This window comes from Micromesistius poutassou (genome assembly GCF_964030765.1).
Source record: "Micromesistius poutassou genome assembly, chromosome: 14".
NCBI classification, from domain to species: domain Eukaryota; kingdom Metazoa; phylum Chordata; class Actinopteri; order Gadiformes; family Gadidae; genus Micromesistius; species Micromesistius poutassou.
In genome coordinates, this window is record NC_140284.1 from 13,010,983 (window position 1) to 13,024,979 (window position 13,997).

Genomic DNA, 13,997 nt, shown 5'->3' on the forward strand with positions numbered 1-13,997 from the left:
CACAATGTTTACAATCCTACACATGTGCTCAAAGCGGTCATTCAGTCAATGGGAAGAAAAACAGCAGACAAAGGTCTGAAGCATTTTGCAACATTTGCATTTGCCCGGTTGCAAAACACTACCTTGATGACCACAGCACTGAAAATCTTCCGCTCACTGTGCACAGTATTAATGGGCAAACACAACATCAATACCGTCCTGATTAATGTTAAGGCCATGCAGGACTTAATCAAAGAACAAAAGATTCCTGACATGGAAGAGACAGAAAAATTGGAAGACAGCCCCTTAGCTCAGGGGGAGGATGATGAGGAAAGAAGAAATGCCAAAACAATTGTTGGCAGATCTCCCTTCACATATGAATTCAAGAAGGTCTTGGAAGAGGTACAGGGAGAGCTTGAAAAACAGGGTGCAGGGTCCCCACATGATGAGGACAATCCATACTACTGCCCAGACATTGTTGATGTCCTTTTTGAGAAATGTAAGCTTTAGCGCAAGTTCTACCAGGAGGACTCAGACTCTGGCGCGCTACTCTCATTGGTTAATTGCTTAACCAATCACCGGCCTGCACCTACTATTTAACAGCTGTCTAACACACCTCTTCCGTGCTCAGGTATCTCATTCGACGCAAGTCACCGCGCTACCTTGGCAGCTCAAGATGTCAACTACACGTTCTAATCTCGAGTTCGATCTTTCACTATCTGAAGACGAGGTTATTCCTCAGTCTCCCGATATCGCGCGCAGGAGTTCCAGGATTCAGCTTAAATCAGTTTCTTGGGCATCCTGGCCAACGCGAAAACTACTTGAATTACTCATTCTACAAGGCGTCCCGGTCGAACCCGGGTTAACAAGGGAGGAGATCCTCCAAATAGCCTCTACTTCCCTGGCGAACCCTGGAATCCCTCCTCCTCCGGACGCACTTCCCTCCCCAGCGTCTGCCCCGGACGCCACGGCCACCGCGGCCGCCACCGCTCATGCTGTCACTGCTGCTGCTGCTGCCACCGCGGCCAAAAGTAAGAAACCCGGCAGGAAACGGTCAATGACTCCTGCAACTCCCGGCCCGACCAAACGGATGAGGAAAGCGCACGTCCCAGAACCCCAGGATCAGCAATCCACCGTTCCACAGGTCCTCATTTCAGATATGGTCCAAGTTCTTCAAACCCTCAGCGAGTCCGTCAAGAGCCTCGATACCAGGATGAGCGCTATCGAGAAACCAACCCCAACCCAAGCTCCCAACGCGGCGGCGGCGGGCGTTATGGCGCCCTCCTATCTCCTGCCCGAGGTCTACGCTTCGGAACCATCGACATCGGCTCTCTCCGCCATCACGACCAACGCACCAGCCACGGGGATTATCTTCCAGCCGGCTGTTGCCTCCGCGGCAGCCGCCCCAGCTCCTATATCCTTTACTCTATCATCAGCCATACCAGTTCTCCATCCCGGTAGGACATTTATTACGCCCGCCGCGGCAAACATTACCCAGCTTACAAAAAATAATATTCTCCAGGGGAAAGACGTTAACCTAGCCGGGTTACTGCTACCCTCACCGGCGGTCGAGCGCAAATGGGCCGAATGCGGCGATGTGTCTGTGCTCTTAAAGACTAGCGATCCTAGGATTACGCGTAACTTGTCTTTCGGTGAGTTTGTAATCACGTTTGGCATTTATAGAGACATTCTGTGCCAAGTTTACCCCGAAAGAAGGGTCGAACTGGATGCCTACATCGCTATCGTCGCCGAACTACACCAGCGCTATGGGGGAACATTGTTTTATGAATATCATAAAGCGTTTTCAGCTAAGTCAGCCCAATGCATCATTACGGCTAACGTAAGACTTGACTGGTCCGTTATGGACACGGAGCTGCTGCTCCGTCATTTCGGTGGCTTTAAAGCCATAGCGTGCGGCGTCTGCGATTCCCACGGTCACACAACCGTGCTCTGCCCATTAACCGGATCTACCCCGCCCACCCGGGCTCCTGCCTACGTCGCTGAACACGTAAGCCGTCAACAAGATCGACTCGGCCGGCCTATTGTCCAATTTAACGGAATAGCAATTTGTAATAATTTCAACGAAGCTGTCTGCTCATTTCCTAATTGTAAATTCTCCCATATCTGTAGCATTTGCAAGGACCCACACCCGAAATCCACTTGCCCCCGGCGTCAAAGGCCGGCAAACAAAGGGAAGGCCCAACCCTACAAGAGATTTTAAAAATCCATCCCTCTACACCTATTAATGTGCCTACATTATCTAAATTTCTAGCATTCCATCCAGACCCCTGTTTCGTGAACCACCTCATCACGGGCCTTTCACAAGGGTTTCGGGTGGGAGTCCTCTCTTCCTTGTCTTCTAATCATGTGGCTAAAAACCTTCAATCAGCTTTGGCTGAACCCGATGTCGTGTCGGGTCTTCTGGCCAAAGAGGTTAATAAAAACTATGTTATTGGCCCATTCGATTCCCCTCCCTTCTCTCCGTTTCGCATTAATTCGCTAGGCGTTGCCACTCGGAAATATTCAGGAAAGAAACGTCTTATTTTCGATATGTCCTCTCCCCACTCCGACACCGTCGCTAGCGTAAATGAATGTATCCCTTCAGCACCTTTTTCCCTGCATTACGCCACCATCGACCACGCAATCGCGCTGATAAAAATCGCAGGAAAGGATGCTTGGCTCGCTAAAGCTGACATTATGGACGCGTTTAAAATCATGCCTATTCACCGCGCAGACTGGCCGCTGTTCGGAGTGAAATGGCAGGCCAAATTCTATTTTGCGGTCAGACTAACATTTGGATGCAGGAGCAGTCCCCACCTCTTCAACCTGCTATCCGAGGCTCTGTGCTGGATCCTGTTGAACGTGAGTAGGCTGCCATTCGTCCTGCACTTGCTGGATGATTTCCTGCTAATAGACTTTCCTTCAGTCCAAACCAGCGTTTTAGATACTCTAAAAGGAGTTTTTCGTGATATCGGCGTTCCCTTATCCGGAGAGAAAACAGAGGGCCCAGTCACTTCGCTCGAATTCCTAGGGATTCGCTTGGACTCTGGCTCGATGCAAGCATCCCTTCCCGACGAGAAACTGCAGAGAATCAGACACATCTCTGATTCTTTCCAGTCATCTGCTGGTGTCACTAAACGCGAAATTCTCTCACTTCTAGGCCACCTTAATTTTGCAATGCGCATTATACCGCAAGGTCGCTCCTTCATTTCTCGCCTTCTAACCCTGGCCCATTCCGTCCCAAATTTGAACGATATAGTGTACCTCAACGAAGGCTGTAGGTCTGATCTCAAATTCTGGTCGCTCCTTCTTCGCAATTGGAACGGCATATCGTTTTTCTATAACGACGCCCCTGAATCATCTGATTCCCTCAAACTATTCACCGACGCGGCCCCCTCGATCGGGTTCGGGGGTTTCTTCCAAGGGCAATGGTTCGCCGATGAATGGCCAGCGGAATTCCGCACATTCGCTCTCGGGTCCGAGTCCTCTGCCCTGTTTGAACTTTACCCCATAGCGATCGCTAGCGTCTTGTAGGGCCAAGAATGGCGTCGTAAACGCATTACTATGGTCTGCGATAATGAAGCAGTGGTGGCAGTAATTAATAAAAAGCACTCACCGTGCCCTACCATCATGTCCCTACTCAGACGCATTACATGGCAGTCTGTCACTCTCAACTTCATCTTTAACGCCGAACATATACCTGGTCACTTTAATGCTGCAGCTGACTCCCTCTCTCGCTTTCGTTTTCAGGAGTTCAGACGCCTATGCCCCGCAGCGAACTCGGACCCGTTACGCTGCCCACCATTCCACGAACTGCTGTTGGTTTAGGGTTCAGTTTAAACTCTCTGCTAGACTCTGCTAGTATATATATGTCCAAAGCTTTAGCACCTTCCACCCTTAAAGCCTATAGCTCCGCATGGTCTCGTTTTAATCTATTTTGCATTTCTCTGCACGTACCAGCTTTCCCAATGTCAATTCCCATCGTCTGCGCTTTTATAGTTCACTGCTTCGAATCATGCAGCCTTAAATTATCCTCCATCCGTAAAAACTTAGCTGGCATCCAATACTACGCAAGGTGCCAGGATCCCGGCTTTCCCAGTCTATTTTCGACTCCCGCAATTCGTCTTCTACTAAAAGGTATTACTAAGTCTCTGCCAAAAGTTCCAGACAAACGCTCCCCCATCACCCTTGTTATCCTGGAGAGATTGGTGCGCTCTCTCAGAGCTGGGTTATTTTCTCCGTACTTTAACGCTCTACTAGAAGCTGTGTTTCTAACAGCATTTTACGGTTTCATGCGCCCAGGGGAATTCACGTCACCCACTCTAACATTTTCTCCTACACAGGGCCTGTCTTTCTCCGACATCTCCTTCTCTTCAAGACATTTTTCCATCTTCTTAAAACAATCTAAAAGCGATAGCTTAGGGGCAGGTGTAACTATTATAATTTCGAGAATTAATGATTCACTCTGTCCTTATGCTTCCATGCTTCACTACCTCAAGCTTCGCCAATGCACGTCCCCTGATTCACCTCTGTTCACTTTGCCTAACGGCTCGCCAATGACTAAGGAGTGGTTCAGGATACATCTCGCTAAGGTGGTGGAGGACTGTGGACTACCTTCTCCCCTCTATACGGGTCACTCCTTCCGGATAGGAGCAGCAACGACAGCCGCGGAGCAAGGGCTGTCCGATTCCTCAATCAAACGATTGGGAAGGTGGTCTTCCACAGCATACGAATCGTACATCCGAACAGATTCGAGATTCTTTCGCCAAGCACAAACTACGCTCTCTAAAATCGGGTAATCAGTCAAGGTATTTGTCATGTTTGCAATTACTGGTGGTGGTGGTGTACTTAGGCTGCTTTATTCTCACGCAAGATCCGGCAGGTATTACTGTTATTTACGTACAAGTTTTGACCACGTCGGTGGCAAATTATCTAAACACTTAAGGTTGCTCGCAGCTACCCCGGCGAGTGTGTGGATCACGTCGGTGGTTTACTTCTAAACACTCAAGGTTGCTCGTAGCAACCCCGGTGAGCGCATAGACCACATCGGTGGTTTATTTTCAAATACTCAAGGTTGCTCGTAGCAACCCCGGTGAGTGTGTGGATCACGTCGGTGGCCTACTTCTTAACACTCAAGGTTGCTCGTAGCAACCCCGGTGAGTACATAGACCACGTCGGTGGTTTATTTCTAAATACTCAAGGTCGCTCGTAGAAACCTTCCTGTTCTCGGTCCCGTATGTTTCGTTATGTACGGACTGGTTGATGGCAGGTTGATCTCACGCCTTTGCCTTGTTCCCCTTGTTCTCCCCCCTAGTCTAGCAAGGGTCGCGGCCTGCGCTGGTTTCCTGGCTGCAAAGGAGCAGGGCTGTTCGCCTGCACCGGGTTATCCCACCCCCTAACCCCCACCTTCCCCCCCCCCTCCCCTGTGGCAGGTCTTGTGTTTCATGTTGTAAGTGTATTGACTATGTGCTCATGTTGCTGAGGTGTATTTTCCTGTCCCCACACTGTACTCCCCACAGGAGCATAGTCTGGGGGTTGCCTCCTTTCTGGCATCCTCCCTCCTCACGGCATGTCATGCGTACTTTTCCCAACGAATTTCCCCCGGGTATCAATGAAGTATCTATCTAGCAACCCCGGCGAGCGCACAGACCACGTCGGTGGTTTACTTCTAAACACGCAAGGTTGCTCGTAGCAACCCCGGCAAGTGTGCGGACCACGTCGGTGGTTTACTTCTAAACACTCAAGGTTGCTCGTAGCAACCCCGGCAAGCGTGCGGACCACGTCGGTGGTTTACTTCTAAACACGCAAGGTTGCTCGTAGCAACCCCGGCAAGTGTGCGGACCACGTCGGTGGTTTACTTCTAAACACGCAAGGTTGCTCGTAGCAACCCCGGCAAGCGTGCGGACCACGTCGGTGGTTTACTTCTAAACACTCAAGGTTGCTCGTAGCAACCCCGGCAAGCGTGCGGACCACGTCGGTGGTTTACTTCTAAACACGCAAGGTTGCTCGTAGCAACCCCGGCAAGTGTGCGGACCACGTCGGTGGTTTACTTCTAAACACTCAAGGTTGCTCGTAGCAACCCCGGCAAGCGTGCGGACCACGTCGGTGGTTTACTTCTAAACACGCAAGGTTGCTCGTAGCAACCCCGGCAAGTGTGCGGACCACGTCGGTGGTTTACTTCTAAACACTCAAGGTTGCTCGTAGCAACCCCAGCAAGCGTGCGGACCACGTCGGTGGTTTACTTCTAAACACGCAAGGTTGCTTGTAGCAACCCCGGTGAGCGCATAGACCACGTCGGTGGTTCATCTCCAAACACTCGAAGTTGCTCGTAGCAACCTCGGTGAGCGCATAGACCACGTCGGTGGTTCATTTCCAAACACTCGAAGTTGCTCGTAGCAACCCCGGTGAGCGCATAGTCCACGTCGGTGGTCTTACACAAACACTCAAGGTTTGCCTGCAGCAACCCCAGCGGGTGTACTAACTTCACCATTCATGTAGACGGTTTAAACCTAACTGTGTTTTATGGGTAATATGATTGTCTCTAATTATGCGTTGTGCATTGGGTGCGTTGTTTATCTATCTCCTTGCCCCTTCTCTACGGCAGGTATGTATCATCTCATTGTTTATTTTTGTCTTATCCCATTTCTTTTGGGGTAGGCTCCGCCCCTGCCAGTCCTGACAGGTCATGCCGAGTTATCACTTACTCTTAATGTTAATCCCATGGGGTTATTTCCTCTTTTGGGGAAGGCTCCGCCCCTGCCAGTCCTGGTAGGACACGTCGAGTCCACACGCCAACCAGGGTCCATGACGGGGCTTACGCCAAAGACTCTTCATGCAAAGTTTTATCATGTCGCTGTAATAAATCATTATTTTTATTTCTGGTTGAATGAGTCTTTATGGGAGAAATGTAAGCTTTAGCGCAAGTTCTACCAGGAGGACTCAGACTCTGGCGCGCTACTCTCATTGGTTAATTGCTTAACCAATCACCGGCCTGCACCTACTATTTAACAGCTGTCTAACACACCTCTTCCGTGCTCAGGTATCTCATTCGACGCACCTCCTTCCACCCCACCACCACCAGGTCTGCCCCAGTCTACGGCGCAGGGGAAGGCTCCGCCCCTGCCAGTCCTGGTAGGACACGTCGAGTCCACACGCCAACCAGGGTCCATGACGGGGCTTACGCCAAAGACTCTTCATGCAAAGTTTTATCATGTCGCTGTAATAAATCATTATTTTTATTTCTGGTTGAATGAGTCTTTATGGGAGAACTACCTAGGCATTTTTCCCCTGTGGAGTGGTCTGCTGTTGAGGAATTTGAAAAGGTATGCATCTGACAAAGCAGATGATACATTTGACCCAGGTAAAGCACGGGACACAAACTGCCATGTAGAGAGGTGGTTCGGAATTGTTAAACACTCAATTCTGAAAAAGAAGAGGCGACTGAGGCCAGGTGTCTTTGTCAGGAAAATGTATGGCTCCCTACAGGGGAGATACAGAGAACACATTATGGCTCATAACTTCTCTGAGCAGTTGCTCTGTAAACCCATGCTACCAGAAGACATCAATGAAGTCAATCTCAGGAGGGTTGGGCAAAGAGGGACGGAGCAATGCTCCTCACTGCCAGCTCCAAATATTACACTGCTCCAAATGCTGTTCCCATTCCAAAAAGTGCAAAGTCAGCTCTGAACAGAGGCAAAGTTCAGAAGAGCACAGATGAGAAGCACAGCATCAATGACCTCACAAGTAAAGGGTTCAAGTCTGCCACAGAGGTACTTTTTTTGCTGATCCCTAAAATAAAGTGTATGCTCTAAACAGAATAAAATCAAGTCATACAGGTAGCACATAGATTTTTTTTTAAAGTTGATTACATGCAGCACTAAGTATTAGAGCCAGAACCCTTTGTAATATTATAGATCAGACCCTTCCACTGCAAATATCTTAGTAGAGTAAGTGCAAACTTAATTTTTAAAAGTGGCATTTAAGTTACATGAGATATTAGAGAAAAAAAAACCTTGATACAGTAACAAAGGTTTGTAGCCAGAGGGAGCACAGGGTTCCTACTTGGGGTATTTAGAAATTAACATGATATCAGCAAAATAACTGAGGAGGCTTGAGTGAACTGGCGGTCACCCAACAAGCCTCGGAAATAAATAATCAAATGGTGTCCTTGGTTTTACTGATTTTACTGATACTGATTTTACCTTCTGTAGAGCGCAGCCTCTGTTTGAAATTAGTATTTCCTAAATACCCTCATTTCCCTCTAGTGGTGCCATCTCTGTTAGACACTGGTATTGACCAAATTCTCTTTGAGCTCAGGTTAGAATTAGAAATCTTAAGATTGAAATATACTTAGATAACTCTTCGGATTGCTGCCATTTTGTTGTTTACTATTATTGTATTGATATCCTTGCAGGTTGATGCCCTTTGGACATACAAACCGACTGAAGTTGTTGTGGCTGTTGTAAAATATGTGTAACAGAAGGAGAATTACACCCTGCAGCACAGAGAATTTCAGAGTTTGAGGGCTGACGAACTCATCATAGGCGAGGCAAGTTTCACATTAAAAAGTTTCTCATCAAATGAATCCATTTGTGGGTGCATCAATAGTTATTCATAAACAAGCTTAATGTGAAAGTTCATGAGTTGTGCTGCATACAATTATATCCAAGTAGACTGTCAGGCCAGAAGATCTGGAGTGTGACTGTAGTCAAAACAGTCTTTGCAAATGTGTTGCATAAATGATCCATTGATTCTCAAACATGTAGACAGTGATGTGATAAAGATGACTTAACTTTAACTTCTACATTCCCTGACATCTTGGTATGATTACTTTTCAACATTTCTCCAAAAGGTGATAGAATACTACATTAGAGCCATCATTAATTCCAATGACACTGCTGGCCGACTTTACACCATGGGTACAATTTTACACGGCAGGTACCGCCTTTTTCGCCGATTGGATATTTGATTTAGCGGCAGGCTCTCCTCCGATTGGTTATTTGATTTAGTGGCTGTCGGCTAGTCTACCACCAACAGAAGTAAACAAACTCGATCCGGTGATAAGTGTGTTCCGTCAGATTTGATTTTCACATTTTCATAGCCTATTTAGTTAGTCCTAGCTGTTTGGGGGACTAAAACTAAAAACTGACTAAAACTAAAAACAGTTGCAATTCGATGAGCAGAGATTAAACACCAGTGTTTAAAAACAGAAGCAGATACATATGTTAAACATTACTAGTAATTAATGTGTGTGTGAGTGTGAGTGTGTGTGTGTACTTTCAAGTGCACACATTTAAACTGATTTTTTCTGAACCCAATGGTATAATTACGATATCTCTATGTTGCCTGGACGGCATAGTCCTCAAAAGTGACTACAGAGAGTCATAACAAGATGATATATACAAGACTGTGTGTATGTGTGTGTCAGAGTATTAATTATTTTTTGCTGTGTTGGCCAGACAGAATGCTGGTGTTTGCAGAGCGCCCCATTGCTGCCAGCTGGGCAGGTGCACATGCCCATGGAGATGTTCACCAGATAAGGTTCACTGTAGTTGTGTAGTTTGATTCATCTTCCTAGAAGAAGAAAAAGAAAAAATAGATAGATGTTGATAATTATAATAAAAAAAGGCATTTTTGTAAATCACAAAATGAGTCGTTTACAAGGCTCTCTGAAATACTAAATTCTAATTGGACAACCAGATCTACTACACCCCTAAATAGGATCCCTTCATTGCGTTACAAAACCCCTCACTAATGCTTCTGGGTTCCAAACTTCCTGGTAGTAGGTTGCACAAAGAACACATACCTTAACTATTCTGTCAGGACTCTGGACACTGTTCACAGTCCTTCCGTTTGTTACATCAAGGAGTCACCTGATGTAGTAGGCCTCCAGTCTGGTGCAAATGAAGTCGACCAGTTGGGTGACATTGTAAGCCTTCAACCTGTAAGGAAGGCAATAGAGAGATAGTAGTGTATGTGTTTGTATGTGTGTGTCGCTTTGGTATCACCTTCAATAAAGTTTTAAAGCTGTATACATTTTTATCCCTACCTGTGGAAGATGCTGTCTTTCAAGACCCTCATGACACTTCAACAAAGTTGTTGGGCAAATTTGTTGGGCAAATAACTTTGCGTTGGGCAAACACTGCCGTCAAATGGTCCTGGTACCCTTGGTGCTTCAGCACCGCTGGGTCCTGGAGAGCCTGGTGGTATGAGGCCTCCAGCTCCTCTGGTGACATGGCATACACCATTTTTTTTAAGATATCCTGCAGCTACTGCCGGTCCCCCTTCGGCACCTGTGATGAAAATATTGTGTCTTCATCCATACTAAGACAGTTATTAAATAAACTGTAAGACAGTTTATTTAACACCTTCAAGCAAAGAGATTTGCTGAGAGAACAGTTGGGTTTTTTAAATCAATGTTAGAATTTAAACTGACATAATATATTTAGAATAAAACAATATGAATTTCTCTGACAAACCCCATGGTGACTGTTCCAGAGCCATCTCCACATGGCCTGCAGCACATGAAAGACACAGCGGAGGGAAGTGGTCTGCGGAAACACATTCTGCAGTGCCTGTCGCAGGGCATTGCAGTCATCTGTCATGACAACTTTTGGGCCCAGCTCTCCTCTTCCATAGAAAGCATTCCCTGGTCGTATAGACTGCAGCAACTTGAGTCCCGCTGCAATGGTGTTTTGGGACTCGGATGTTGTGATTGTGATTATGACTCCCAGTGGCAACCCACCTGCAGCCGAATGGGTCAGCAGGAGGAATATTCTGCTATTCATGCGGTCACAGTTTCCTAACAGAAATGAAAAAAAGGTTATTGAGCTATACAAGTTTTTAAAGTCATGTTGGTGTTTTTAAAAAGAAGGGATTGTGGAGAATAAAGAAAAAATAAAACAAAAATATTCAATCCCACAAGGTCTTAGGGTCCTCTGAAAATGAGATCCAAAATGATTTTTCAGACTTGTGAGGTCTGCTGTCAAGAGCCTATGATTGGGTACATGGAATATGTATATACCTATTTAACTAGTAACACAATAGAGGTTATCACAACATGAAACAGACAAAAACATACAGTGTAAAAGCATAACCCTGCTGCCGGTGTTGCCTTCAGGGCAGTGGTAACAAGCATTTCTCCACTGGGTCGCTCCAGTCTGTGGATCCTCTTCATGACTGGAGTGCACAAAGCTATGACTGTTAGCCCGTCAGCGGTGGACTGGAAACCTCCAGACGTTCCTGGAGGTTTTCAAGCATGGCATCCCCTGATGCAGCTCCATACTCCCTCTTGAAAATGGAGTAGTATAATCTGGAAAGGCAATAAAAAAAAGAATTGTGGGGTCATAGTATAGCAAAGCCTTATTTAACAGCTGTCAATGTGTTATGATTTTAGCAGCATATGTGCACAAAATTGCTAGTATTTTTTTCATTGAGACGACTACATTTCCTACCACTGCTAGATCATTGTTTTTGAATAAGCAAATGTGAAACTGACCAGTAGCAGAATTGGACGTCTGGACAAATGGAGCTATCTGCAGAGGCATACACATACTGATCACCCTGCTCCTCCTGGAGGTCGTAGTTCAGGGTGTTCAGGGCTGAGGAGGGGGAGTGCCCATTCTGTTTCTCCAGCTTCTCCACCGTCTCTCCAGACACATCTCGCTGCTGTAAGGCTTCAGATCAGCCAAGGTGGTGGTTGTGGTGATGTTTGATGTTCACATGCAACAATAACCCCTCCTGATGAGTATCACTAGAGCTATAAAATATGGAAAGGAAACATGAGCATGTAACCTGGATGAAACAGTATGTAATGTTAATCTCTAAAGTATTGTTCTGTTATGTGAAATAGCCAACCTGGACTTCCTGTTCTGACTGTGGCTTTGCTTTTTCAACACCAGGTAGAGCCCAGCAGGACAGTGTGTGTTTCTCTTAGTGTAATCCGTCTGCCTTGTGTTGTGTTGGCATCTCAAGTCAACCTTTGAACATAGAAATACTTCATTAAAGCTATTCATTAAAGACTATTTAAACAATTACAAAAACAAGAAACATCTATTGTAACTATTACTCAATAGCTGTTGGGCCGAACTGTATCCTCAGTGATAGGATAAGTTTTCTCCACTCTTAAGGTCACTCTTGATGAGCGTTGGAAGTCCTCCAGCCACGTCTCTGCCTCCGCTATGGTGGAGAGTTGGAGTTTTAAAGAGGCTGTGAAACCACTCTCCAGTGGGGTGTATCTGCAAAGGAAATTGCAATGCCCCTCAGGCAGAAGCTGCTGTTATCAAATCAACCATATTATTTCAAAAGGCAAACTTAAAATTGACTCTTTATTTGCATTGTAATAGAAAAAAGTACAGGTCATTGATAAAGGTAGCGATTAGAACCTATCAACACAACAAACAACGCACCCTAACTGTAAGCCTAACCTTAACCATTGAATACCTGTGTTGATACCTGTGGCAAAACCATTTATTACTGGAGCTGCGCTCCCTATCGTTGACTTATTCCTAATCCTAACCTCAAGGTGATCCGGTATGATGGTCTCCAACTCCTCCTTTGCACAAATATGACACCACTTAACTGTCATGGCTGCACACACACACACACACACACACACAGACACACACACACACACACACACACACACACACACACACACACACACACACACACACAAACAATAATGTTTAACCTACAGTTAATATCTGCTTCTGTTTTTAAACACTGGTGTTTAATCCCTTCTCATCAAATTGCAACTGCTTTTTAGTTTTATCTACTTAAAAAAAACACCCACCACCATCACTAGCACTTGCTTCTCTCTCTCATCACAAAATTCAACCAACCAGCTAGGACTCATCTTAACAGGCTATGAAAATGTGAAAATCAACGCAACACACTTAACACTGTTTGATCGAGTTTGTTTACTTCTGTTGGTGGTAGACTAGCCACAGCCACTAAATCAAATAACCAATCGGAGGAGAGCCTGCCGCCAAATCTAATAACCAATCGGAGGAGAGCCCTTCTAACCAATCAGTGGCGGAAAAGGCAGTACCTGCCCCTACCATCCTATGAAAAAAAGATTTGTGCCCAGGAGGACCAGGGCAGTTTGTTCCATAGGGAGACGGGCGACGCCCCACCAAAGGAGAAAGGGAGGGAATGTTTCCATCTCATCCACTGTGTGACACTAGCTGTGACTGGACGTTGATCCTGACTCCTGCCTTATAGTCCAATCAGGGTCACGTGTTCCGTAGAGCACCAGCCCTTGAAGGCCTTTGCCCAGAGCCCTCTACATTCACTTTCATTGTGAGGCGATTTCTTCCAACTTCTGGCCCTGCAATCAGGTTTGTGTCTAGCTTTGGGGGCTTTATGCTAAATGTTTCTTGGCGGCCCCTAATGTGTGAAACCACGGTGGGGGGATTACAAACCCTCTAAGATGGTCATGCATTTTACCTTTAAACGCGTCAATCAAATGCACTTTAAAAGATTTGCCAGAACCAGGTTAATTAGTGACAATTTATATGTCAAGATGGGATGTTCAAATCATCCCCCCTTAGGGTCAATGTATGTTCTGAAATTGTCTCTGAGCATGCGTAGTGGGGTGTAAAAACACAATCAAAACATATGGATTTGTTGGTTTGTGGGCATTATTGGAGAAAACTACCTAGCCAGGGCAGCTTGTAGGACCTTACTTAAAAAAAAGCTTCAGCTATTAGAGCTTTTAAACACATGTTCAGTATAGAAGGTGCCTACACAGTGAGAGAGGGTGAGTTCAACAAATATCCGGGCTGATTTACATTTTGACATAGACAACAGCCAATAAAATGTATCGTTTTAGAGGAAAAGAGCCTCCATAATCTCCAAACATATTTTTTCTCTCTTGAACACATCTATTTAAACACATAATAAAAAAAAATGGGAAACACTGGGGCAACATCAAGTTGTGAAAAAACAACAAATACTATAACAATATAACATCTTCCATATGCACATACATTAGACAACATTTTTTATTTTAAATG

General features: G+C 45.9%; 1 pseudogene across 1 annotated transcript; it reads right to left on the bottom strand.

Annotated features, from left to right (window-relative positions):
- Positions 1-9,315: 9,315 nt before the first annotated feature.
- On the bottom strand, positions 9,316-12,565 carry LOC311358206 (annotated as a pseudogene). Its single transcript has 10 exons — positions 12,497-12,565; positions 12,047-12,253; positions 11,836-11,957; positions 11,477-11,737; positions 11,076-11,290; positions 10,458-10,755; positions 10,063-10,271; positions 9,852-9,920; positions 9,440-9,524; positions 9,316-9,324 (listed from the first exon to the last, which is right to left on the bottom strand). The product of its transcript is annotated as an uncharacterized misc_RNA (transcript).
- Positions 12,566-13,997: the final 1,432 nt, after the last annotated feature.